The sequence below is a fragment of the Rousettus aegyptiacus genome, unplaced genomic scaffold (genome assembly GCF_014176215.1).
Source record: "Rousettus aegyptiacus isolate mRouAeg1 unplaced genomic scaffold, mRouAeg1.p scaffold_m13_p_4, whole genome shotgun sequence".
Taxonomy (NCBI): domain Eukaryota; kingdom Metazoa; phylum Chordata; class Mammalia; order Chiroptera; family Pteropodidae; genus Rousettus; species Rousettus aegyptiacus.
The window spans coordinates 118586701-118613018 of NW_023416307.1; positions in this window are offsets into that span (position 1 = coordinate 118586701).

The window sequence follows — 26318 nt, forward strand, 5'->3', positions numbered from 1 at the left end:
CAGTCACATGAGCCAATTCTTTAAAATCGATCACTCTCCCTCCTTCCCGTTAGTCCCGTTTCTCTGGATAACCCTAACACTAATCATCATCTATTTCCTAGGGAGTCCTTGGACACACCCCTGTTCCCTCTAGCCTCTGATCACATGTATTCATACATAACATGACAAGGTCTGTCTGGGTCTAGCTGTCACCAAGGTACTCTGTGCCTATGTAGGAGGGACGAGAAATACCAGGCTGTTCTCTCATGTGTCTCTGAGATCAGAAGGGTTTCTATGAGGCTTGTGTGGCCTTTTCCACTTGAGTGTGCTGTGGCAACTGTTTCTACACTGTACTCCCATGCCATGCTGAGCACAAGGAAATTCCACAAAATTTGCTACCTCACCAGCCTCAGCCCAGAACTTGGTGGGGAGTGGGCTTGCAGAGAGTGTGGAATGAAGGCCAGAGAGGGGCTCATTCTCTGGAGCCATGCTAGCAAATTACTCTGGCTCCTCCTTGGACATCTGCCTCTCTCTGCAATCTTCAACTGTCATGTGTTCATCCCATTCTCCACCCCCTGTTTTTTTTCCTCCTAGGGTCTTCTTATGATTTGTGCTGGTTGCTTCTTAATAACTCATCTTTGAAGGAAATAAGTTTTCCTGAACCAGCTCTGGAGCAGAAGTCAAGGATGTATCCCAGGTGAGCAGGAATTTTCCTTTGACCCAAGTGTTTGCATGTGAAGTTCTTTAGCTTTTATATTTCTGCAGGTAATGAGAAAGAAAAAAAAAAGAATGACTATGAGACTTCATATTGTGAATTCTCTTTTTATTTCTACTTCCTCAGTGACCAGCTGCTGTCTAAAAATACGGCTGTTCCCTGTGATTTTTCACTTAGACCCACCTCCTTAATTTCTGAGATTAAAATTGAATCCAGAGCAACTCTATCTGTCTGCCCAAGTTCCTGTTTGCCAGCTCTACTCCCAAGAAATCTTTTTTCCACTTTAGAGTAAGTTTGCTAGGCTTCAAGAATCATCACTTCCAGGCTTTTCCTGATATCTTCAGTCTCTTAAGCCTCCCTTGCTAAACTTCTATTACTTTGGTCTGCCTTTCCTACTTCAAGGTCCGGGCTTTCAGCAATCTCCTCCTTTTTAGAAGGTGGAGTTCATATTTCTGTCTCTTCCAGTGACTTCTGCCACTCTGTTCAAACTAGGCATCTCTTATGGGCTGGCTCATTATCTAGTTAAGAGGAAAGAAAAATTGGCACTGCCTAGTGATATAAAGGTTCTGTGCCTTATTATTTACATTTGAAAATTCAGATTCTGAGTTTTCTAAACTCAGAAGTTCAAAAAGTCGGCTCTTGCACATGATTCCCTTTCAAAATTTCTCTATCAACAATGTATTTGAAATGTCTGCTTTAAAAGTTAAAGCCAAGATTTGACTTTTGTGTTACCTGAGATGTGCCCAAACTACCATATCCTGAATCGCTGAAAACTTTAACTTACATGGCAGGGAAATGGATTTAAACAATTATTTACTGAGAATAAAAACATACCTGTGTCAAACAATGTATCAAACTATTATCATATCAAATCATTATCCTACTGTGCAATGTAAAAAATGAGTTCAAAACCAATACACTAAGGCAGGGTGAATTATCTTTTCTTCTGTTCCAATGCCACATTGCAGAAAAAATAAAATTAAAAAAAATAATAATAAGTACAAAGTAAGTACAAGAACAGCATTTTGGTAAAGAATCTTTTAACCATCTGCTTAACTTAGACCAATCAATCTCTCAATTTCTTTCTCTCAAAGGCTATGTTATGATTTAAACAAAATCCTAAATTTTTTATCTCCATTTTTCAAGTGATTTGACCGCTGTGTCATATTTGTTACACAAAAGACATGGTACAGTTTGTTACAATTTTGTCAGAGGCGGTATTATCTAGAAATCATTAGTAATATAAATAGAATTATTTTGATAACATCTATTCTTAAGATATGTATTAAATTTCTTCTCTCTCTCTCTCTCATTATTTCCAAGGCCTTAAAACTATACTATAGTTTATGTATATATATACATCCAAACTAATAATTTCTTGGTGGTAATATTAACTAGCACTATTTAATATTTTTAAATATTATTACTCTTTCTCTGACATAGACAAAGAAATAATTTCACATGTTTCTCTTAGCACTATCTTGTCTGAAAAATAAATTCTGAGAAGTTGTTTATTTGTATATGCACAGACTTTCTTCTATTCTGTTTTGTATGAAATATCATAACCTTTCCTGCAGAACACATTGCAACTGTTTATCTTTGGTCTGGAAGCTCTGAAATGGTTTGTGTCCAAAGCAATAAAATTCTGACATTTACATGGAGTTAAATATCTCAAATGGTTTTTTTTGTTGTTGTTTTTGTTCTTTGGTCTACAGGAATTCAAGGTGATCCAGAAGTGTTTAGAAGCGAATGGCAAAGCAATGTCAAAGAAGTTATTCTGTACCTGCAGAACAATGACTTCAACTGAAAAGTACATCAGGAGAGAAAGTCAGACCAGGAGGTTGACCAGTGTGAAGAACATAAAGTATAGAGCCAGAGGACCTTGGTCCATGACCTTGTTCAAGTTTGTCACCCAGCCTGGGCCTTGTTTTTCTCATTGTAAAACTGGAGAAAATAACTCCCCAATGGAACTATTTTGAGGGAAAGTCAGCAGGTGAAAAACACTATCCAAACTGTGAAATATATACATCAGCTGCCATTGTTAAGAAAATACTGCACTTAATTTAATACTACACACACAGTATCACATCTCGTCATACTTTCAGTTTATTGAGATCTCTACAAGCAGAGTCTGAAACTGGGTACTTATTTGAAGAGGAAAACAGAATTGGGCAGGAGGAGAAGCCCAGTTGAGAAGAGGTTTTGGCTACCATCTAGCTTCAGCTAGATGGCACGGAGAACTCTGAAGTGTGAATGACATCACTCAGTCATTCTTACTTGAGACAAAGGGGACTTTTGTGTTCATACATCTCTCTCAATGGCTATCAGAGAAGTGTAAGTGATATAATGCCCCATGAATTTCCAAGTGAGACAGCTCTGTCTGTCAAGGCCCTCTCTCTAGTGAAGGGCACAGTTGTAAACTGTCAGCAGCCAATCCTCCCTTGAGAGGGGAAAGAATGCCCCGCTGGGCAAAGGAAATCTGGACAGAGTACCAGCAGCACCTGTTATAATCACCTTTTTGATACAGAAACATATAACATTACCCAGATCTTTCTCATCTGTATAGAATCAGATTCTCTGCTAATCTACTCAAAGCCTTCAACTGCAAAACCAGCAGCAGCTTAAGAGAAACTAGAAATGAGTTTAAAAGTCACTAGCTCTGTATAGCTTAGTAATGTCATTGACTGCAAAAGTTAGATCTGAAAATAAGATTCACCTGCGTTTATAGATCCAGCTGACATTTACCAAACTCCTCCTATATACCAAGCCCTCTGCTAGGTACTTCCTCATGATAACTCATACTACCTTACAATGGTCCTACGATATTAGTAGAGATTTTCTTCTCTCTGTCAACCTTTTAATTTTATTTTGCCGGTTCAGGAAAACTGAGGCCCACTTGAAGAGGACTTGTTTGGGAGATATAATCGAAATTGTTAATACCCCAAATTACCAAGATTTGACGAGCTTTTTGAGATTCCCCTATGTTACACTTAGGGAATGTTGATAGTTGTTGGTTGGTATGTCAATGCCATAAACATAATTTCTACCCCATGTGCGCCAAGTTTCACATAGATGCACTGAGGAAAAGAGCAGTCAGACTTGGTCTACGCCATCTAGGAATTTACAGAAGGCAGCGGTTGTTGGTGGCACAAATGATTCCTCATTCATGGTGGTATCCCCTCAAAATAGCCAAGGAATTAACTCAAGATGCCTTTACTGAACACTAAGTGTAAGACCTTGAACCCAGAGCAATAAGCCACAATCCCTACTGCAGAAGGATATGTGGTCTAATGATCTGATTTGTTTCTAATATAACTTTCTGGGTCTTGAGTCTCTATCTTAAAATTTAATCTTATCTCCACCTCAATGTTATGTTTAATTCATCACAGAATGGACAGAATGGCAGTAGGCCCATAGGCTACATTGTTCCACTGACTCATTCACAGACAATGCATCAAGTCCTTGCTATAGAATAAATACAGGCATTTGTCCTACCAGGACCACATTGGGCAAAAATGAAGACTAAATCAGATATTTTTACTTTGGTATAGCAGAAAAAGCACGTTCCTAAACAATATGCATCACTCATAATCTGAAATAATCTGAATTGTAAGCGTTGCCATTTCAAATAAATATGTTTAATTTATCAGGGGAACAACTTTAATCACGCCAAGCATTTCAAGTATTCTGAGATGCAAACATTAATTTTATTTTAATTATTTCTCCTCTTTCATCAGATGCCATCTTGATTCCACCCAAGAAACCAGAGGCCATTTCTTTTTCTGAAACAAGTGGTATTTGTTTATGACTATTGTACAGGTCAATTTTTGCCTCACATTAGATATTTTTGTACATATCTTGTGTTTTATTTCCCCTAACAAATCCTCTTCTAGATTCTCGGCCCCTTTAAATCAATATATCTGTTCTGATTAGTGTTTGCCTCCTTTGTGGCACATAAAAGGCATTTGGTCAGTGATGACTGAATGGGTGACTGGGCTGATGAAAGGATGGTTGAGGACAGAAATGAAAAACATTGCATTCTCTGCTAATATTCTCTTGGGACCAATAAAGACTATAGGGCATGATCTGACTCACCTGCAACAAAGGAAGTTGTCAGTAGGAGAAACAACTGGCAGAGGACATGAAAGCCTTGCACGCAGTATGTGTTCAGGGTATTCTCTCTGAATTGTCTGAATTGCACATGTGCAGACTATGTTAGGAGTTTCCTGAACATGTATATCAGGGAGCAAGAGCCACCACCCCTGGGGCTATATTAGTGAATAGTATGCTCCACACCCTTGTTCTGCTCCTGCTCCCTTACTTCTAAAACACTCTCAAGAAATGATATTTAGAGAGAAATATTGCCATGTAATTTTTCTAAGTGATTGTACTGGATGTTTATTCTTTGTCTTCTCAATATATGTTATCCCTTCTGCAGGAGACAGCGGTAACTTTCATTTGGGGATCCACTTCTTCCCAACTTGAGCCCAGAAAATCTAGACTCAGGGTTTGACATATGATGTAGATCTACAGCAATTTGTGTGTTGCATCCCTGAAGCCACAGTAATTGGTTCAAAGATGGGCATGTGATCTTGACTAGTCCAACAAGAATAAGTTAGAAATTTGCTAGGCATTCTAAACAAAATGTTCACTCTTCCGCTGGACGTGAACTTAAAAGGATATAGAACAAGGTGCTGCAGGCAGCCACTTTTGACTATGAGGAAAGAGTCTTTCTGAAAATATAGCAATCATACAGAGGAAATGGAGACAATTGGATGCAAGATCCCCTGCATCATTTAGCATCTAAAACAGACCTTCTTCTGGACTTTTCATCTAAATGATCCAATAAATTTCTTTTGTGGTTAAGGCCAGTCTGAAGTTAGTTTTCCGTCACTTACAGCCAAGATACCTGAGAGAAAATACCAAATACTTTGAAAGAAGAGTTATCTAACTAAAATTTACACTGAATAATAAATGGCTATCACAGAAATAGTTGGCACCCCTTCCTCTCATATCCCTCTGTCTACCTAGAGGTAAAAACTACAACTTTAGGGACAAAACTCATAATAACTTCTTATCTCAGTTACCTATATTTCTGTATAAGGGCTTTCTCTGGCCACAGGAGCATGGTCAGCCAGCCCATACACATGGCAAAATGGGAAGTGAATGTCCCTGGAAGCAAACCTCAGTCAATGAAGAATGAGACCACTCTCAGCTGGGTTTTCAACACTTTATTGATTTTCCTTTCTTCCTGTTTTGCCTCCTCTTTCCCTTACTGTGCTACTTAGGATCGTCTTCCAAATAAACAACTTGCACTCAAAACGTTTTTTGGGATATGTTTGGGAAGAAACTCAAACTTAGAAAATTACAGATAGAAAATAGTTTCTAGAGGACATCAGGAGAGAGACAGAAAATACTGAGTGTTCCCATGAAAGAATATAAGGCACAGAAAGAAGAAATACTAGAGCCATTCTCTGCAAGGAGTAGCCTACAACACAACTGCTAGGGCACAGAGTTCATCTTTGTCACCCAAAGCCTTCCCTTCTCTATCATAATGAAAACAACATGAGATTTGGAACCCTGAGATCTTACAGCTTTACCACTTCCTGTTAGTGTTAATTTTCAGCAAGTGACCTAACACCTTAAATCTTATTTTCCTCATCAGGGGATAATGATACCAATTGCAAAAAGTGGTTTTAGGGCAAAGAACAAAAGATGGGAAAGTGATTTGTAAACTATAAAGCACTAGGCAGAAGCAATTATTTCTGATTCTTGTGTACAGAAAAGGCAACATTCCCAGACTAAAAACACATCTGACCATAGAGGAGAAAATCACATTGAAAATTCAAAGTGAAAACATTTTACCCCAGGAGATTACCCAGACTTGAGCAAGGGTAAGTACATGACACAAACGTGTCTTATTAATATTGGTGCCACTTCCACAGATACAAATCCATCCTCTACAAATACTGTAAAAATAAAATTGGTTTAAAAGAAGATGGTACATGTTATTCTTTGAAGGTCCCAGATGGATTTTAGAAAAGGAAGGCAGCTGTAAAAGTGTTTTATAGCCTTAGAAACTTAACTAATTTAGAATCAAAAGTTTTACTGCTTCACCAATATTTATGAGACTACAAATTTATCTAAAATTTTGTGTTTGTTCCATACATCCAAGGTTATTAATGGGCCAGCTGCTGATTATAAATCTTCATTTTCTAAAACAAAACTAGCCCTACGTTTCTTGCAGACTGTACATCATACACACAAACCATATCCTGGAAGCCAAATTAAGCTGGAGTCAATAGCCCATTATAGCAAAGAATTGTGAGCAAAAGCTGTGGGTGAATTGCATGTCTAGAGTTGTAGTGATAAAATCACATTTAGATGTAGTAAGGTTTATTTTTTCACTTAGCAAATAATGTATGGTTTTATATCTTGAGGATGAGGATGATTCGATTTCTGTACAAATGTTTCCTCTCTTAAAGTTGGTTTCAAAGCCAAGGTGAAAGGAAGGGCAAAGCTAACATCCGTCTATTGACAGGTAAGAAATAAGAAAAAAGGTCTTACGAAGAGGATAATAATACTATAAATATTGGTAGAGAGTTCAGCATGTTTCAAGGTGTGCTAAGTGTTTTAATTACCATTTTATCTCTATTTCACAGATATAGAAACTGAGACTCAGAGAACAACAGTGATGTGCCCAAGGTTATACTTATTTCAAAGTTCTACTCTTAACAACTATGCTATCTATATCACCCATAGGAAACAAGTTAACTGACTTGAGTAACCCATGTTAACCAAGAGAAATGACAGAATGTACTAGAAACTAACTGCTCAAACTTTCACTACTTTTTACCAGAGTAGATGGTATTTTACATAAAACTTCCAAGTTGAATTTAAAACTCATACATTATAGCCCATCATCCACCTCTGGGTGGTAGGTCTTGCATTGTCTGTTATTTTTGGTCTACCAGATGCCCAGAGTGAAGGGCAGCTTGGATTATTGGATTACTTGGAATGAGGTTGAATAAGATTGAAACAAAACAATTTTAGAAATAAGTTCAGCTTCCATATTTTGTCATGCCAGGTAAGAAGTTATTCTGTATGTATGTGCTAAGGAAGAGGTGTACAAGAAGGCAGAAAGGTCTAAGAATGGCACAGAGGAACCTCAGTCCTGAGCTTACCTCTAGACCCCTCTGCAGTCACTGATCGACCAAATTCTGGCCAATATTTTATTCTAGTGACATTTCAGTATCTTTTTAACCCTTTGAACATGGCTATTGTGTAATTTGGCTGCACGAAGAGTCCTCTTCTCTGGGACTCGACGTCTCATTTATTCAAAAAGTTTATGGTTCCTATTCTTATAAAGCTAGCATTTTAGTTCCTCTACCCTCCTCTTACAAACGCATCTCTGGATTGAGGTATGCTTCTCTAAGACTATTCAGGAAAATAGAATTTTCTCCACAGCAAGAAACTTCACCCTGAAGATATTTTCAAAAAAAAATTTAAACCCATTTTGGATCACTGCTTGCCAGGGTTGACAAGAGAACCAATACGGACCAGCAGAGGGGCCTTTTCTCTTCTTGTTGGTACAGGAATCCTAAAGAGGCTAATTCAGTATGAGAAATTTGAGGAAGGGCTTTTTGGTGTTCACTGAAGTTATTTACTAGTCAAGGCCATTTGGTTCATTTAGAGTTGTAGGTCTCAAATTACCCAGCATTCAGACCTTTTATGTCTCAATTACTAATTGAACTTTTGATGCTGCAGAGTATATTATCAGACCCCACCTTAGAGAACCTGCACTGTCTTTGGGTGCTGCACAGAAGTGGGACTCTAAGTGACATCGATCCCAGGACTAGCCACCTTTACTTTCCTGCTCTAGTCTGAAAAGCTATAAATCTCTTCTTAAAATGAAGCTTAACTACTTTTAGGCCTTCCTTTCTAGGCAAAGGAATACTTAATTTAACTTTCTCGTGGGAAGCCTTTGGGAAGCTACAAGGACACATACCTCTCATTCCTTGATGACAATAGTATAAAAAAATAAAGCATAGTTAAGTTTTCAATTCTATCTCCTTGCCATATCTATTTGTACCAAGTTTTGTGAAACTTTTTTTGCCTTGCGGTGGAGATGCAACTAGGGCAAATAAACATTCTCTTCTCAACCTTTCTTAACTCTGATTTCCAATCCCCAAAGAGAACGACTTGCAACTTCTAAGATTTATGTCCACAGTTCTATATAACACATTTATCTGCTGGTTGATTTTACAGCTTTATTATTATTATTATTTGATGATTTAATATTTTTAAAAACTGAAGATTTGAATGTTTTACATGATCCCCACAAAACACACACAGACACACACATGCATGCACACATACTCATAAATTTCCTATTCCTCTATTATTCTGAAATAATTATGTTGCATTTTGGGGATGTTAAACCAGTATTCAGTGGTATGGCTATATAAATAGTGTTCACAGTTAATCCTTTTAGTATCAAGTAATCTATTGCCTTCTCTATATAACCTTTTGCTTTCCCTAGAATTAACGATTACCTCACTTTTTGTTATTTTTGTCCATCTAGCTTTTGATCTTCTTATAAATAAGTCTTTAATCTTCTAGCATAATCATAAATCTCCTCTCACATACTTTAATCATATCAGATAGACAGTCAGTTTGATTTTTTTTCCCCTTGGAAAAATTCTAGAGCCTTCTTTCTGTCCTCCTTAAATTCAGACTTGTTGCTCATTTGGCCTACTATATATACCTGTCATTCTAATCCTTCACTTCATCATTATCTTGGGGATTCCCTTCTTCCTTCTTTCTGCTGAAACTGGAGATGAGAATGGAGATGGAGCAGCGATTCTATAACCATGAAGCAATGAGCATAAGCAAAAGGATCAACGTGCCAAGGAGAGAAAAATGAACAGAGCAATCTTCAGCCCCCAATATCATTGTTAACCTACCCTAGCAACTCTTGTCTGTCCTCCCCAGATGTCTTGTTGTTTGAATTAATTCTTTTTTTTTTTGATCCACTGTTGTTTTACGTTACTTGTAGAAAAATGCATTCCAAACTACAACAGACACAGTGCGATTAAGTGACTTATCCTAATTCACACGACAAGCAAGTCAATGGCAAAAATAGAATTTGACCTACATAGGTCACACAAAATACTGACTAGTATCACTACTATTTACTGTGTAGTGAGCAACATGATGAAAAAATTATATATTCCTATCTTGCAAGGCAGGAATTATCTCCATTTTACAGAGAGAGATTAAATATCTGGCCCAAATTCTTACAAATAGAGCATTGTAGAATTAGAATTTGAACTCCAGAGTGTCATACAGGTCTTTGTATAAAAACCCTGTAACATATTGTTGTTCACTGTATGGTTCAGTGTTGTTGCATGTAGAAAGTCATCACAGATTCTTAATAAATTCAGATTATTGTCTTTGGCATTTGTATCAGGCAATCTCTAAGGTGGTCTTTACTGAGCCCTGGATCCTGGTGTTCATGCTCTTGAGGAAATTCTTTCCCTCTGTTTAAGAACAGACCTAGTATCTTGCTTCTAACAAACAGAATAGGGCAAAAGTGATAAGATGTCACTGCCATGATCAGGTAACATCTTCCACCTTGCTTTTGGTCTTTGTCTTGCCATCTTGCTTGCTGTCTCTGATGATGCAAGCTACTATGTTATTGCAAGATAGTCTTTGGAGAGGTACGTGTGGCAGAGAACCAAGGCAGTCCTCCGTCCAACAGCTAGTGAGGAACTGAGGTCTTCAGTCAGTAGCCTGTGAAGAATGGAATCTCAAAAACTATAACTTGAGTGAGCTTGGAAGTGGGTCCACTCCCCAACAAGCTTCAAGATAAAGACAGTCGTCTCAGCCAATATCTTTAATTAAAGGCTTGTCAGGAACCCAGAGGACTCAACTAAATCATGGCCAGGTTTCTGACCCACAGAAAGTGAGAAATAATAAATGCAAATTTGTTAAAGTCACTAATTTGGGGTAAGTTAAATATCAGTAGATAACTAATACAGAAATGTTCCTACATGTACACATCTTTAGAGCTTAGGAAATGCACAAGAAAACAACCAACACAACTGTGGAGGCAAAGGTTTTTTAAGAAGGGCTTTTCACTGAGATTACCTCTACACAGTCAGAATAAAATTTTTGCAATAATTTTTTAAAACCTGAAATATGTACACTTCCTAGTTAGATAATGCATTGAGCTGAAAGTTTTTCAGTAAACAACATTTTCTGCCATTCTAGGAATAGTTTAAGTCATTAGTGGCAGAAAAAGACTTTTACCTTCAAAGATGACCTAAGATTATCCTACATACTCGATCATAAAGCTTTTTGTCCATAATAAAGTAATAGCACGGAGCAGCGATATTCTCAATGAAACTGTGTTTCCAGAATGTATATAATTTATTTCCTGTTAATACAATGCATTTTTGATACTTTCTAATTTCGCTACATGGGATGCTTAGAAGCACATCATTTCATAACCAAGGAATTAAAGAGAGGCCAATGACATGTAAATGGCTCTACTGAATGCTCTCGAGCTCCTCCAAAGATTTCAGCCTGCATGGACGATGTGGGATTGTTGGTTCCTAAACAATAGCTTACTTAAGTCACTGGTTTTTATTCCGGCTTAATAAATTGAGAGAGATGCACTGAGCAATAAACACTTACCACTCTCCACAAATCCTAATGACTATGTCTGGGCATTTTATTACTTTGTTTCCCATACTTGCTTCCACCTTCTGAGACGGCTTTCTAACTTATATTTAAGATCTTTCTAGAAAAGTGAGTGGTAGGAAACTCACTCTGCATGATGTGAGGGCTGTACAGTGAGTTACAACAGTTTATATCAGAAAGGCAAAAATCTGGGATTATTGAACTTTGCTTTACTTACATCAAGACAGAAAAGGTGGGGAGGTCTGGGACTTAGTATTCCCTAGCATAATTCTAAGGGAGCAAGGGAGACCAGGTGTCCTAGGTGAGTGGTTTCCATATTCAATTCGAGAAAGTACCGTACTGGGTATTAAAATGTCTTGGCTCCTTTGTGGCCTGCTTGGTAAGTAAATAGAACCATGTTTACTATTTGACCTTGTCATTAGGTTTGAAGGGTTTATTTTTCCTGTATGGGTTTGCAGAAATGAATATTATAATCTCATCAGAACATTTCTATAAAAACTCCACATGCATCACCAGAAATGAGGCTTGTGCTATGAGGCGTCAGCTGTCTGTAATTTTGATGTACCAGTATCTGGCCCCCTCCCCACCAGAGAGGCCACAAAGGGGAATTCTGAGATCATACTTTGTTTTGATGATACAACATGCAGAGCTATTGTTCTAAGCCCTGTGATCCAGCTGCTTCTTTATTTGGGTCACATCTATGGTTTGTCTGACACTCAAAATGATGCATAAACATTAATTCATCAGTCAGTCCAAGCAAGGGGGCTTGGCTGGGACAAGGCTGTAGTGTCAGGAAGGATGAAAATCCATGGAGCAGAAAAGATGCAAGGACTTGAAAATAAGCCAAATCAAAAGTGTAGCCAACTGTCAGTGTTAAACTGTTATTGTGTGTTTACTATTGTGCCAAATCCTTTTGTTGTATTATCTCATTTAATCTTCCCAGTGGCCCTGTCAGATGATGGCTACTTGCTGGTTCTTTCTGTAGTATCTATCTATTCGTAGTTGAGAAGGCTCAGGCTCAGAGAGGCAAAGTGACTTTGTCAAGAGTAGAGTTCATCAGTTGGAGAGTCTGGACTTGAAACTGGAGATTTGCCTGTGTCTAAAGCCATACTGGGCTGCCTGTTTAAATTGTTGGTTCAGAAGGTCAGAGAGAGATTCATACAGCAGGACACCATTCAAGGAAGGAGAGGAAGGGAGAGAAACAAAGCCCAGTGAAGACCCTGAGTCAATTATGCGGTGGCCATGGCTTTATCAGAAGCATGGGGGCCCATGGGCCCAGAGAGGGGCCTCTAACTCCACTCAGCGAACAGGAATTCTTAAAAGAAACAGTGTGTCCACCCAAAGACACAGACAGGACATTACTTCATTCATTCAATACATATTTATTAAGTACCTACTATATGCCAGGCATTGTACCAGATACTAGATATATAGTGATAAATAAGAGTAGTAAAGTTTCTTGTGCTAACAGGTTAGATGCGGTAAGTATGTACATAGACAGATTTTTTTTAAGGATAATTTCAAATAGAGATAAGAACTATGAAGAAAATAAAACAGACAATGACATAAATTAGTGTAGATGTCTTGGAATACTATGAAACATGGAAAAGGGAAGGAAAGTTTTTACTGAGCAGAAAGGTAAGTTAAGAGAAAGGGCCTGCTAGGATTTGAGGTAAGAGACATGCATTCCAGGAAGGAACAGCAAGTTCAAAGGTCCTGATGTGGGGACAGGCTTGTCATGGTTAAGCAACAAAAGAAGATTGGTCTGACCGGAACATAATAAGTAAGAGAGAAGCAGAAAAGGACAAATGACAATAAAAAGACCTTGTCACTTTGTGATAAATGTGATGAAAAGCCATTGGAGGGTTTGAAGTAGGAGACTGAAAAGATTTCAATAGGGCCTAGAGGCTGGGAATCAAGAGCAGCAGCCAGAGCATAAGGCCAATGGTTTAAGGTGGGACACTGGTTTGAGAGTGTGAGATCCGAGTTGGGTGGGGTGGGGGAAGGCTGAGTGGCCACATGGAAGCCACATGGGGGTCCAAGCGTCAGGTCTTGGAATCTGCAACATAATGCAGTGCCTTAATACTCATTGATTCAACATTTGTTTTGACACTCAGTCCTGGGTTCAGGGATGCAGTGCACCCATAGAGCTCGGGTGGGAGGGAGAAATTTAACAACTAAATTAGGTAGTTATGTTTAATAAGTGCTCTGAGATAGAGTGACTGGGGATTGGGCTTCTTTAAATCAGGGAAGACCCCATGGAAGTGGTGACTCCTAATAGAACCAATTCATAGGGTGAAGTCAAGAGCACTCTAGGCAGAGAGGACAATGTGGTTAAAGCCCAGAAACAGAAAAAACAAAACAAAACAAAACTATGCCATGTTTTAGGAAAAGGAAAGCAACCAGGGAGCTTAGAGCTTAGGCAGCAGAGGGAAGATAGAGGAAAACAAGAAGCTAGTAGGGGCAGCTCATGTTACCAGGATGAGAGTTTGAAATTTATCCCAAAGCATATAAGAAATTTCTTTAGATGAAATGTACAATCCACATTTTTTATTTTATAAGGTATAATAGTTAAATGTTAACTAAATATTTGCTATTGAGTGAACACTTTATCTATGTTATTACTACATGCCAGTAGCTGTTGTAAGCATTTTACTTATATTAGAGATTTTACTCCACAAAACAAATCGTAGAGCTAGGTATTCTTTTTCTCATTTTGTAAATGAGAAAATTAAAGAACAGAAAATTCTAGTAAGTCACTGAAGGTCACACAACTCATAAATAGCTTAGCCAGGATCAGAACCTAGGCATTTGACTCTAGAGTTCTTGTTCTAATACAACATGCTAGGCTGATGTTCTTTGATATTCAAATACATCCCCAAGCAGGACATGAAGACCAAGGACATGGATTAAATCAACATCTGAATTCCCTGTGAAGACAGAACAAGCAGAATTATTCTTTGCTTTTTTTCTCTCTTCTATGTATTCATTCGTAAGTGTTTATTGAGTATTTACTATGTACCATTACGCCATGTTAGATGTCAAAGATACCTAGAATGCAAAAACAGACAGAGATTCTCCATTGTGGGCTTTCAATCTGTTTAGGGGGAAGGGGTCAGTATGGACACAGATGTTAAATAAGCATAGAAATAATATGAAATTAAAACAATAAGTGCCATAGGAGGGGTAAGTACTCCTTCAAGAGTAGATGATATGTAAAGCCACTTTGAAATAGTATAACTTGAAGAAGGATTATCCTATTGGGAGACCTTTTGTTTAGAAGGTACTCTCTGTTCCAGATTTCTGAAAGGGGCTGAAAGGGAACAGTAGAAAAGGGGGTAGGATGGTTAGCATGAAGATATGCCAAGGTCCTCAACATGACTCTGTTCTCTAGATTTACAGGTGAGAAATAAATTATATCTTTAATTACTCTTCTTAGTTTTCCAGATCAGCTGAATCCAGCAGATAAGAAGGCCCAATGAAAGATACATGCATGGACTGGGAATAAATTTGGCACTTGGCTGCAGCAGTCTACGTATTCTATCTCTGGGGAGTCTGGTTCTTCCCCAGGAAGAAAGATTAGGAACACCAGTAAGAGAAGGAAGTCAACTCTCTCAGGGCTGCTGCCCCTCACTGAAATCTTGGCATTTTAGCACAAACCAAAAATATTAAGACAAAGAATGAATTCTGGGAAAACACTGTGGTGAGTGGACCAAGCATGTAGAGCTCTGGTGTCTGACCAACCTACAGCCTGTCTTAGTTTGGGTTCCTCCAAAAGCAGAGCCTGAGGCAGGGATTGCAATGCAAGTAGTGTATCTGGGAGGTGATTACAGGAAACTGTGTAAAGAAGTTGGGATGCAAGAAGGAGAAGATAATAAAGATTATATTTTCAAGTTAGTTCCTACCGAAGGGAATGGAATGTTGTGAGTTTAATCCTACTGAAGAATCCAGGGGGTTATCCCATTCAATGGGTGAAGGAGATGGGGTATTTACTCAGTAATTCCCATCGGTCATTGGATTAAGTTCTCCCCCATGAGATGTTAATTCCCCCAGACTCTCCTATCTGTCTTATTTACAGGGAGAGAAAGCTCAGGTGGGAAGAGAGAACTACGGATAGAATCACAGGTATGGGTAGATATAAATTAGGTTGCAACCATGGACAAGGTAAATGCCAAGGGGATACAGGCATGTTATCAATAGCAGCCTCTATATTACTTAACTTCTCTGGGACTGTTTCCATATCCAAAAAGGATGTTAAATAATAATAAGTCTTAGAACTAGATTCTAATAGAAAGTCTTCTAAGAATGGATGCTAGTCTCAAAACATTTACTGCGCATAAAAGGTCCCCATAAATGTCTGTTGCATCAATGAATTCATGTAGTTATATGCTGGGCCAGCTTGTCCTGGATCACAAGAACAGACTGCTAAACATTCAGGAATTTTTCAAGCTAGTTGTTAAACTATTGGTAGCTCAAAACCAGCCAGGATGTGTGTTTTTACACACTACGAAATCAACAAACAGTGAAAATCAGGCTTTCATTTTTTTCTCTTTTTTTCTCTGAGAGCCATTTTACCAGCAAGCCACTGAATATATGTGAAAGAATTTGGCCTGGTATCAAACATAGAGACGATGCTCTAAACGGTGTGTTTTCTTTCTTTTATTGAAATTGAAGTAAGAATTGAAACATTGTCATATTTCCCTGTGTTTAGCTTCTCATTTCTGGTTGCCAACAAGTGCTCCTCAAAGTGGGCCACAACTTTATCCGTAATTTTTGATTCAGTCAAAGAAATAAAAGAATAAAAGGAAGGAGATAAAGTAAATATAATGAAATGTTAAATCTGGATGATAAATACATGGGAGTTTATAATTCCCTGTTATTTTCTGAACATTTAAAATGTTTCATAATAAAACACAAGGAATGAGAAAAAACTAAAGATGCTTCTTAGCTTTAGTTCCAATGCCATTGCCCCCTGGAAGTGGAGGGAATGAAGATTTCAACATCAGAACACACTAGAAACACCTGAACAACCACAAGTGTCAGCCATCTAGTGTGGGACCAAGACAGGGCTGTAATTAAGCCTTCCGTCATCACCCTGCAAAGTTGAGTCCCTCAGATTTCAACCAGGCCTTTGTATCATCCACAGTCAGAGGTAAAGGGGTAGAAATGATAATTCATACATATCACAACCACTTTATAAATAGTGCCAAAAACATATTTTAAAATTCACAATTATTTATTTCTTCCTTCTTAGACTACCTTTCTCATTGCAAGCTAATTAATCAATAGAAATTGGTTTAACAGATGAAAGCTTACCATCCTTTGCTTGACCCTTGTTTCTAGAATTATCAATAAACAATATATGCAGAATATTGCAGAAGGCATTTCTTTTCCTCTCATGGACCATATAGCATAGAACTTTCCCAAATAATAAATTCTTAATTCCAAAAAGGTCACTACTAAATTTTTTTTGAATCACTTTCCTATTTCTCCACCAAAGAGTCACGAAGGAGATCTTAGGCATTATTAAATTCAACCGTTTTCAAAATTATGCATCTGTTTTGAGTCTCTGACAGTGGGACACATCCAAACTCGGCTTGAATCCTTTTAACTCCAATGCACTGATCTGTCATCAGCCACCTGGACAGATCATTTATTTCTCCCATTCATGTATTAAGGTATCATCTTAGTCTGGTGTCTTCAAAATTTTCTCAAGTAATACATTTTCTTGACACTTCAGTCTTGGAGTGAACATTCCCCCAGATGTTCTCTAAGTCATCATGCTCTTCTTAGAACTCAGTATATACCCTGAATAGAGCTGATATAATGTGACTACTGAGGGGACACAAGAACTATCACTTCTATAGTTTTCATGCTATCTTTCACCCAGCCTTTCTGTGATATTGTGATTTATAACATGAAATATATATTTGGTCTGCATCCTGTTTTCTGGCTGGCACAGAGCTCCTAAAACCCTTGAAATTGCATAAGTGATAAGAGCAATAAAGGTATCACTTGTTATGTTAATGAGGTGACCTTTGGACCACACTTCTGAATGGGTGTTGGTTGCCAGAAGAGCCAAGCAAGTGATTAGAAGGTTGAAACTTTCAATCCCACCTTCCTGACTTCCCAAGAGGAGAGAGGGGCAAGAGTTTGAATCAATCGTCAATGGCCAGTGATTTAATCAATCTTGCCTATGTATTGAAGCCTCCATAAAAACCCAAAAGGACTGGATTTGACATGCTTCTAGGTTGGTGAACACAGGAAGATTTGGAGAGAATGGTATGCCCAGAAAGGGCAAGGAAGCTCAAGGCCTTTTTCCATACCTTGCCTTATGGAATCTTCCATCTGGCTGTTCCTGATTTAAATCCTTGTATAATAAATTGGCTATCTAGTAAGTAAAATGTGTCTGAGTTCTATGAGCCACTCTAACTGATTAATCAAACCCATGGAGGGGGTCATGAGAACCAGTCAGTTGGAGGTACAAGTAACCCAAACTGGCATTCTGAGTTGGAGGGAGTTATTGAAACCTCCAATATGTAGCCAGTTGGTGTTACTGAAACTCCAATGCTTTTCCTTGAGTCTGCCTGCTTGCATGCATTTGCCCAAAGAAATACATAGAAGTTTGCTATATAGAAGGAAATATAATTTAATATTGGTCAATTTGGTGATGGAGAGCTTATGCTCATAAAAACCCAATTCCTGGATAGGCATATAGATTACAGAGTACATAGAGCAAAATTATGAGACACTGTGGGTTAGGGGTTCAGGGTCATGCTGGCAGCAGATTAGTCAGAGGTGAGGTGAGGGTAATCATTTCTTCAGGTCTTGAGGATAGTTCTGAAGACGCCTCTGACATCCCTTTGCCAGTCTCATGGGAAAGTAGCCATGGGGTCATTCCAATTTAGGGCTCAGGAACTGAAACATAACTTAGGTCAAGTTGTTTTCCTTAGCCTGCCAGAGGTCCAGACCTTGTGACCATTAGTCAGATCCCAGCTAATGTCTTCAGCTGCCTCGGGGCTTGCTGATTGTGGAGGGGAAAGGCTAGGTCTCTGAGGAGCACAGAGATAGAGAGAGATTATTTCTAGAGCTAGGTTTTAAAACTAAATTTAATGAAAGTTGTAAGGATTTTGGTTTCATTAGTCAGAAGCACAGGTAACAACCTGGGCTTGAGACTGGTGTCTGAAGTGTGTGGAGAGAGGGGTGGGGAGGTGGAGGCAGTCTTACAGGACTGAACCCTTGACCTGATGCTATCCTTCTGTCTCATAGTGTCAGAATTGAGTTGAATTCTTGGACACCCTGCTGGTGTCTGGAGAATTGTTTGATGTGGGTGTGGGAACCCCCACCAAATTGGAATTTGGGTATCAAAATATTTTTAGTTTAAAATTAGGACTTTATACTCATTATGTATGGACCTCTATGGTTTTTGCCTGCCAAGTATGGACTCCCCATTTTTCTGGTAAAGCACCCCAACTGTGTTTTGAGGAATAGCTTCCCCTCCCAACACAGTACAGTTTTGATGGAACTGTTATTTAAGGTGGCTTCCTTAGGGGAAGGCATCAGGGGGTCTCTCCTGGGAATGTAAACCTTGAGCACAGAAATGTAGACTGGGAGGAACTGATGCCTCCCAGTGGAGGAGCTAGGGGCTGACTCCATTTGTGCCTTTGACCTAGGTCCTCAGACTAGCATCTCTAATCCTCATTCTTAGCCCTTATCCCCTCCCTTCCAATAAATCTCTTTACCCAGTGTCAGTTTTTGTTTCTTAAAAAGTAAAGAACTAAAAATAATACAACTGTCAAATAAGCCACAAATTACGTGATTTAAAAAAAAATGTCCAAAATGGCAAAGATCTGTGACACTTTTCACTTATTTACTCACTGAATTATAAATATCTTTACTCATTCACTTAAACAACATTCAATAAGTTACTTTCATGTGCCAAAAACTAGATACCCCTTCTAAGACAGAAACATCTCTTGGGAGGACCTGTAAAAATACCATTGTATGAACTATATAATATTAGCATTTAATATGTATTTACTACTTTATCCAAAGAGTTAGTGATGGAAACTTTGTTAAAAGCTTTTCTTGAAGTCAGATATCCTTTGAAGGCAAAGAACTCCCTACCATCCCACAAAAGATACCCCTCTTGAAATTCTCCTTTAATTTTAACTTTGTGTATATAAATGTACATATATACACATACACACACATATATACACGTATGTATATACATATATATTTATAATGTTTTCAGTTTAAGTATGTATATTCCCTTTCACAAATGGTGTTTGAAATAATTACTATAACAGACATAGTTAGTCTTCCAATTTTTATTTAAGAATTTTAATTGAAAAGGTTTTTTATACTGAATATTATCAGAAAGTAATATGTTCTTTCCATACCTCAGTTAGCATTATGGCTAACATTCATCCAGTCAGTCTAGACTTTTTGTTCACTTTGAAAGTCTTTTCTGATAGTCTTCTATCTTACATTTTCTGGGGGATAAAAATTGATTTCTTTTTTACTCTGCCTGCTATAACAAATTCCCTATGTTTTATGCATAATAATTTTGTTTAACATAAAATGTCCCCTAAAGCTTACATAGATTGGGGTGGGTAAAGGTGTGGGAATTTCAGAACTTACAGTGAACAGATTTGCCTTCATCTCGATTTTCTGTTTCACTTTGGATGAGTAACTTAATATCTCTGGTCATTTCTTTATTTATAACATGCACTAGATCCTGAACTGGCTCACTTTTTTTGAAATGTCATATTTCTCTATTTTGCCTCTTAACTACTGAACCAAAAATCCTGGGGCTGGGAAATCAGCCTCTCCTAATGATTTTGAACAAATCTATTCATGGATGCATACTTAGTAAAAATAAAAACATAATAATGATTAACATGTACAGAGCAGTTGCTAAGCTCTTTATATAATGACCCTATGAGGCAGGTATTGTGGTTTCCTTGCTTTTATAGCTAAGGAAATTGAGGTCCAGAGATGTTGAGAAACTTACCTGAGGTCATAAAGCCTACAAGTCAGGAGGTGGCGTCCCATCCTAGCCAGTGCCTCTCCAGAGCCTCTATTCTTCATTAGTGCACTTGGCTCCTTCTGGAAACCATTGAGTTAGATGATAAAAATAATCTGCTCTTTGCTATCTAACTTAGGTGTTATTTCATCAAGAAAGCCTTTGCTGAACTTTCCTCTCCACTCTCACCAAGAGAGTATGATGTCCCTTCTCTATGGCTTGTGTGCTTCCCACTATCGCTCATCACACTTTGCTGTCATCACTAGCTGAGTGTACCTCCACTGTAAGCTCTTTAAGGAAAGGAAGTGTTGTCTTTGATTCTGCTTTCACGATTCAGGAATTGGCAGATGTTTCGCTCTCAGTGAATGTTTACTGAATAAATTAAGATTAGTTTGCTTTTAATCAGTCAAGGATCTTGATTGTATTTAATATCCAAAATGGCAGCCTGGTTAGAATATTACATAAAAAATAAATAATCTAGAAAGGGCAGACACAATTTAGTATTATGCTTTCAGTAAAGGTATAAAGCTCTAAAATCATTACACCCATCTATTTAAATAAATATTATAAGATGTAAGCAGTGTTCTGTTTTTAAAATAGAGATCTTTCTTTCCCTTAGATAAGGCACAATGAAATCCATTTCCAATTCTGAAAGTAAGAAAAAGAACAAACTTCTTTCCAAGGTAATACCCAAGAATTTTCTATGGAGGTAGTTTTAGCAGCTATTATTTGACTCAGAGTATATCTGAATCCTTGTGATAATATATGACATTAAATAAGTCTGTACTTTCAGAGTAATATGGGACTCAGCTAAATTTATGATACTGCAATAAAATAATATAGATTCAAAGACTATTGCCTGGGTATGGATTTCAAAGACCACAAAAAAAATATGTTTTTTTTCTCTCTCTCTATTTCAGTTTACTTTCCTGAATAACTTACAAAGAATTGCTGTAAGATATAATCATCTATACCATCTCAGGGAGTATTAAGAGATAGTATACCTTGGTACAATATAGAATGGAGCCCCAGATTTAAGGACACTGCAAGTTACATAGAACTAATTCTGATTCCTTCAGAGGACAAATTTCTTTGGGGTCTGAGTCAGATAGCCTACCTGCATAGCTCTCTTCCCAATCACCTGAATGCCCAGTGTTTGAATCTCAGTTCATTTAGCAGCATAGGAACCTCATTAAATGCTGTGCACTCAAAAGGTCAACAATTTGTCACACTGAAATAAAAAGACAAGCCCTCCAGCAAAACAACTGAAACACTGTAAATGTTAGTAAATGAAAAAATACAGGGAAGTCTCTGCTGGAAGAAGGTACATGAAAAAACACAAAGGGAAATTCTTAATCATTTATCATGGTCCAAAAACATACCTTCTGTTAACCAATGTTTTTGATTAATTAGAGATTTATCACTTATTCAAATGTCCAATTATCAAAGAAATATGATAAAATTATATATGCTCAAGGTAATTTACTTTCTCTTGGTGATTCATGACAGGAACTCAGAGAAATTCAACAAGCCAAATTATTCCTTCATTCTTATTTTCTTCCCCCTGAGATCAAGATTTTGCAAAAGCTCTGCCATCAGGGGCCTTGCAAAATCAACTACACCAGGCCTCCATGCTGCCATTTAAAGAATGAAGATGATGGAGGATCTGAGTGTCTCCCAGTTTTAACTCAGTAATAATATATTCTTTGGCTAGAAAGTTATATTGACACAGGAAAAACAGTTATTGGTTTCTGCAACGAGATTTTTTTTTCTATGTAAACAATGCTAAGGTCTACCACTCTGAATTAGTTGAGTTGTTAGAAAATCAGAATTGGAACACAGTTTGCACTGTTGTTGGATTAATTAATTCAGAGAAAGTCATTTAGTGCTTTTTAGTATGATGAATTTTTTAGGTATTTTCTCAAATACAGTTCCTTTATTACATTTTTGTAGTTATCTTTAAAATTAACATTCTGATGCAAAAAAAAAAAAAAAATCCAGAGTGCATGCAATGGGCAAAAGAGATCCACAAACTGAAAAAATACAGTGTTTAAAAAATAAACACATACTAAGTTATTTTTTCCCCAAGAAAATGTTGTAATACCCATCAAACACCTTTCAAGCAGGATAGTACATTTATTATTAGACATTGAAACCTAACCTTTTTCTAAAACTTTCTATATCAATGACAGCTCCAAGGGATTATTCCCATTTAGGAGTTTAGGAGTTATTACACTTTATTAATTTTCCATGTCAACAAATATTACTAGGGACATGTGAATTAAATATTCAAAGCATTTAATGCATTTATTTACACATTCCAAGAGTGAATTTATTCATATCATTCTATCTGGATTCATGCTTCGTCAAGCATAAAAAAGTTTTCTACCACATGCTTTTCATAGTTTGACAAATGTCAGCCTGGCTCTACCCAGGTGTATGAATAGGTAAATATGTAAAGATGACAAGGTAAGCTAAAAATAAATCTTTGTTTTCAAATGATTGCACTAATCACTTCAATTATGTTTTTGCTAAAACATCTTTTCTTTAAAGAATTCTATTATCTCATGCCCACTCTGGCCAGGATAGCAACACATCCTCCTTCCGTAATATGCCAAGCCCAACATATTTGCCATGCAATTAGCCATCAAATCCGTGGAGGGTTTCTTTTAAATGAGCCACTAAAAAAAAAAAAAAAAAAAAAAAAAGGACATAAAAAAGGCAGTAATTTTTCAAACTAGGTAAGTATTTAAATCACTGAAAAATTTTTGCCTTGTAGAAAGGTTGATGCATGCAGTATCCGTTCACTTTGTGTTTCTAAATTTGATTTGTTGAATGGGTTGGAACTCTTATGTACCTGAGATGTTTTTGAAGCAACATATTAGAACCAAAGTGCATCAAATATAAAAAGAGAACACTGAATAATCACTCTTTCTAACTGAATTTCTAGGGAATTCTCTGAACAATTTAGGCCATTTGACTCCCCTAGTAAGCAGAAACTAAGGATGGCAGTTTAAAAACAACTAATATTTTATTAACAGTGAACATCATCAAGTTCTGTAAGGACAATTGCATTCTCACTTGAAAAGAAGAAATCTCAGTGGAGAGGGAAAATCAAAATGAAGACAGTTTCCCTGCCAATGGAGATGTGATGTTTTGGAAGTATTTAAGAGGTTTGTTAAAATCTGTTAGATAAAAGTTGACTGTAAAGCTATGAGAAAAACCTGAAAATAAGTAGGCAAAGGAGGAAGAAAAGTGTAGAGAACCATTGGGAGAATTCAGGAAAATGAATTTTTTTAGTATATTTTTCTAAATATACCATCAGGAATCCTAGTGATTACTCTCTGAAACTAAGTTTACGAATGGCCTACTTTGATGTCCTAATGTCTTATTTTCTCCTGACACCTCATATATGAATTTCTGAAAAGCTCCCTCACAGATCAAACACATAGGGAACACATGACACCAAAAGACAGATCTGGAGGGAAATTAGACCTGTAGGCATGGCAACCAGAGTAATCGAGCAGCACATTTTCTGAGTTAGGAATAGGAAAGATTCGAAACATTACTAACGGGTAAGGGGGAGGAATCCTTTCCTAGCTCACTATGTGGTAAGTGATGATGGAAAAGAGTAGGTTCTGATGGATTTGTGTTGGGTGAGAGAATCAAAAGTAGTGTAACAAAGCTAATGTAGAATTTTAGTACGTTAGGCAACCCACACTCATCTACCTGTGAAAGGCAGTGTTATTCTGTGAGTCTTAGGTTTTGAACTCCTAGAACATTGAAATTATACCTTAGCCTAACATTTTATCTTAGAAGGCTTATAAGAAATATGCCCTAATGATCACAATACACCAAACCGATTTCCATTCCACAGCTCTGACCCAAACAAGTATTCATACCTACACTGGGAGATTTGAAGAGAAATAACAACCATCCACTTCAAAAATCAGTGGAATATCTTACTTTGCTGTTTCCTGTTGCTTCCTAGGACTCCCCTTAAAGATGGTCTGATCTTGCTAGTTCACCTATAAGTTTAGTAGCTATAGAGGAGACTAGTTAATATTTTCCAAAAGTGCATTTATACCTCTTTTCTAACATACTCTAAAGGATTGGTCCAAGACAGCTAGAACAGAAAATATTATTCACAATGGAAATAGAGGAAACAGAGTAAAGTAAATGACATACTTTGTATAAGCTATTGATGGTAGAAATGGACCTAGAACTCAGAACTCTTGAGCCCCTGTAAATCATGGCCAAATCTTTTATTGTCCCACTTGATTGTCCTTATCCGTAACACTTATTATTAAGCAGTTTTAGAACATCTACTATTTGACAGAACTTGTTTAGCTGTGCAGGTCAAGATCCTCCATTTTTTCAGCTTCCCTGGTCTGAGAGGGCCACAGTATCCTCATCCACACAAAGAAACAGATGGATTTTCTCTAAGGCTTTTTTCTGTCTGGGACAAACTCTGTAGTTTGTTTTCATTACATAACAAGGAGGAAGATAAAAGTTACACAAGTCTTACTCAAAAAGTTTGCCTAAGTGATTCTCATTTTTATTTCCAGAGAAGTTGGAAGACCCAGCATCCAACCTGTTTCTGGGGCATTAACAATTACTGCATTATGTAAAACACTGGGCTGCTTAATGATATATCATAATAATAGGTTATGATAACCAGGGGTGCATGCTTTATCATGCTGCTGGCTTGAAATCATTTATTTATCTTAGTCACCATGTTACTGCCCAGGTTTGTACTTGCCTTATTACATAAATCAGTAGTTTAAATAGGAAAGAGATCAGATCCCTATTAGTTGTAATTATCCTCTGAGCCAACCTTCTACAAAAAAAAAAAAAAAAAAAAATCCAACAAAAAAATAGACGTAGTCTAGTCTCTATCTGGTCCTCATCTTCTAAATCATTTCACAAGAAACTGCTCTGACATAGTACAATTCTGACGTTACATTCATTTGTACATAACAGAGAAAGTTAAAATATTTTTTCAATAAATCCCTAAGAATGAAAGCCCTTCTCCTATATATTTGCTGCAGTGTAGGATTTGGATTCAGAGGGTCTAGCTTTTACTTCTAAGAAGGTTTATTACCTATGCTGTCAAGTACTTTTTACTTTTCAAAGCACTTTTATAGTCTTCCTCTTAATAAATCCTCACTACAAGCCAAGAAGGAAAATAGAACAAGTTGCAAATAAGGAGGGTTCAGTATTTTCATAGGACTATCGTGAATAGTCTGAGGTCTTATGTCAGATGGAGACAGAAATTAGACCCCTAACTCTTGGTCCAGGGGCCTTTATTTTCAACAGTGCCATGATTTTACCCAAAATAGGGTGGGTGTGAACAAGGAGCCACAGAAGCTTAGCCTTTGGGTTCTGACTAAGTGTTCATCATCAGCGGATCACTCCTACCTTTCCTCTTCCTTGGGGTCACCCCATCTTCCAACTACAGAGCTGGGCTATTAATAAGATCTGTGTAAGACTTTTAGAGTCTCAGCAATGTCAAGGTTATCACACACTCTTCGACCTAATCAAATAACAATTCATATACTAAAACAGAAAAAGGCATGACAGCACAACGGTTCTTCATTTTCCTAGGATGACTACTTGGATGCTTTTTTTTTTTTTCACATATCAAAACCTTTCCAACAAAAATTTTAGAGAGGTCCCTCTGCTTTGTAGATACCCTAAGCATATACCCATGAGGGTATCAGAATGGGCTACTTAGAAGTGAATGGTAAAAAATATACACAACCCCCCACACCCATAACCAATGCCCACAGCAGGGGCCTCTGACAAACCCGTGGCACTTCAGATGCAGTTCCCTGCAAGGGTGTGTTGTTAGATCTCTGAGGAAAGCACCCAAGAATAAAGGCA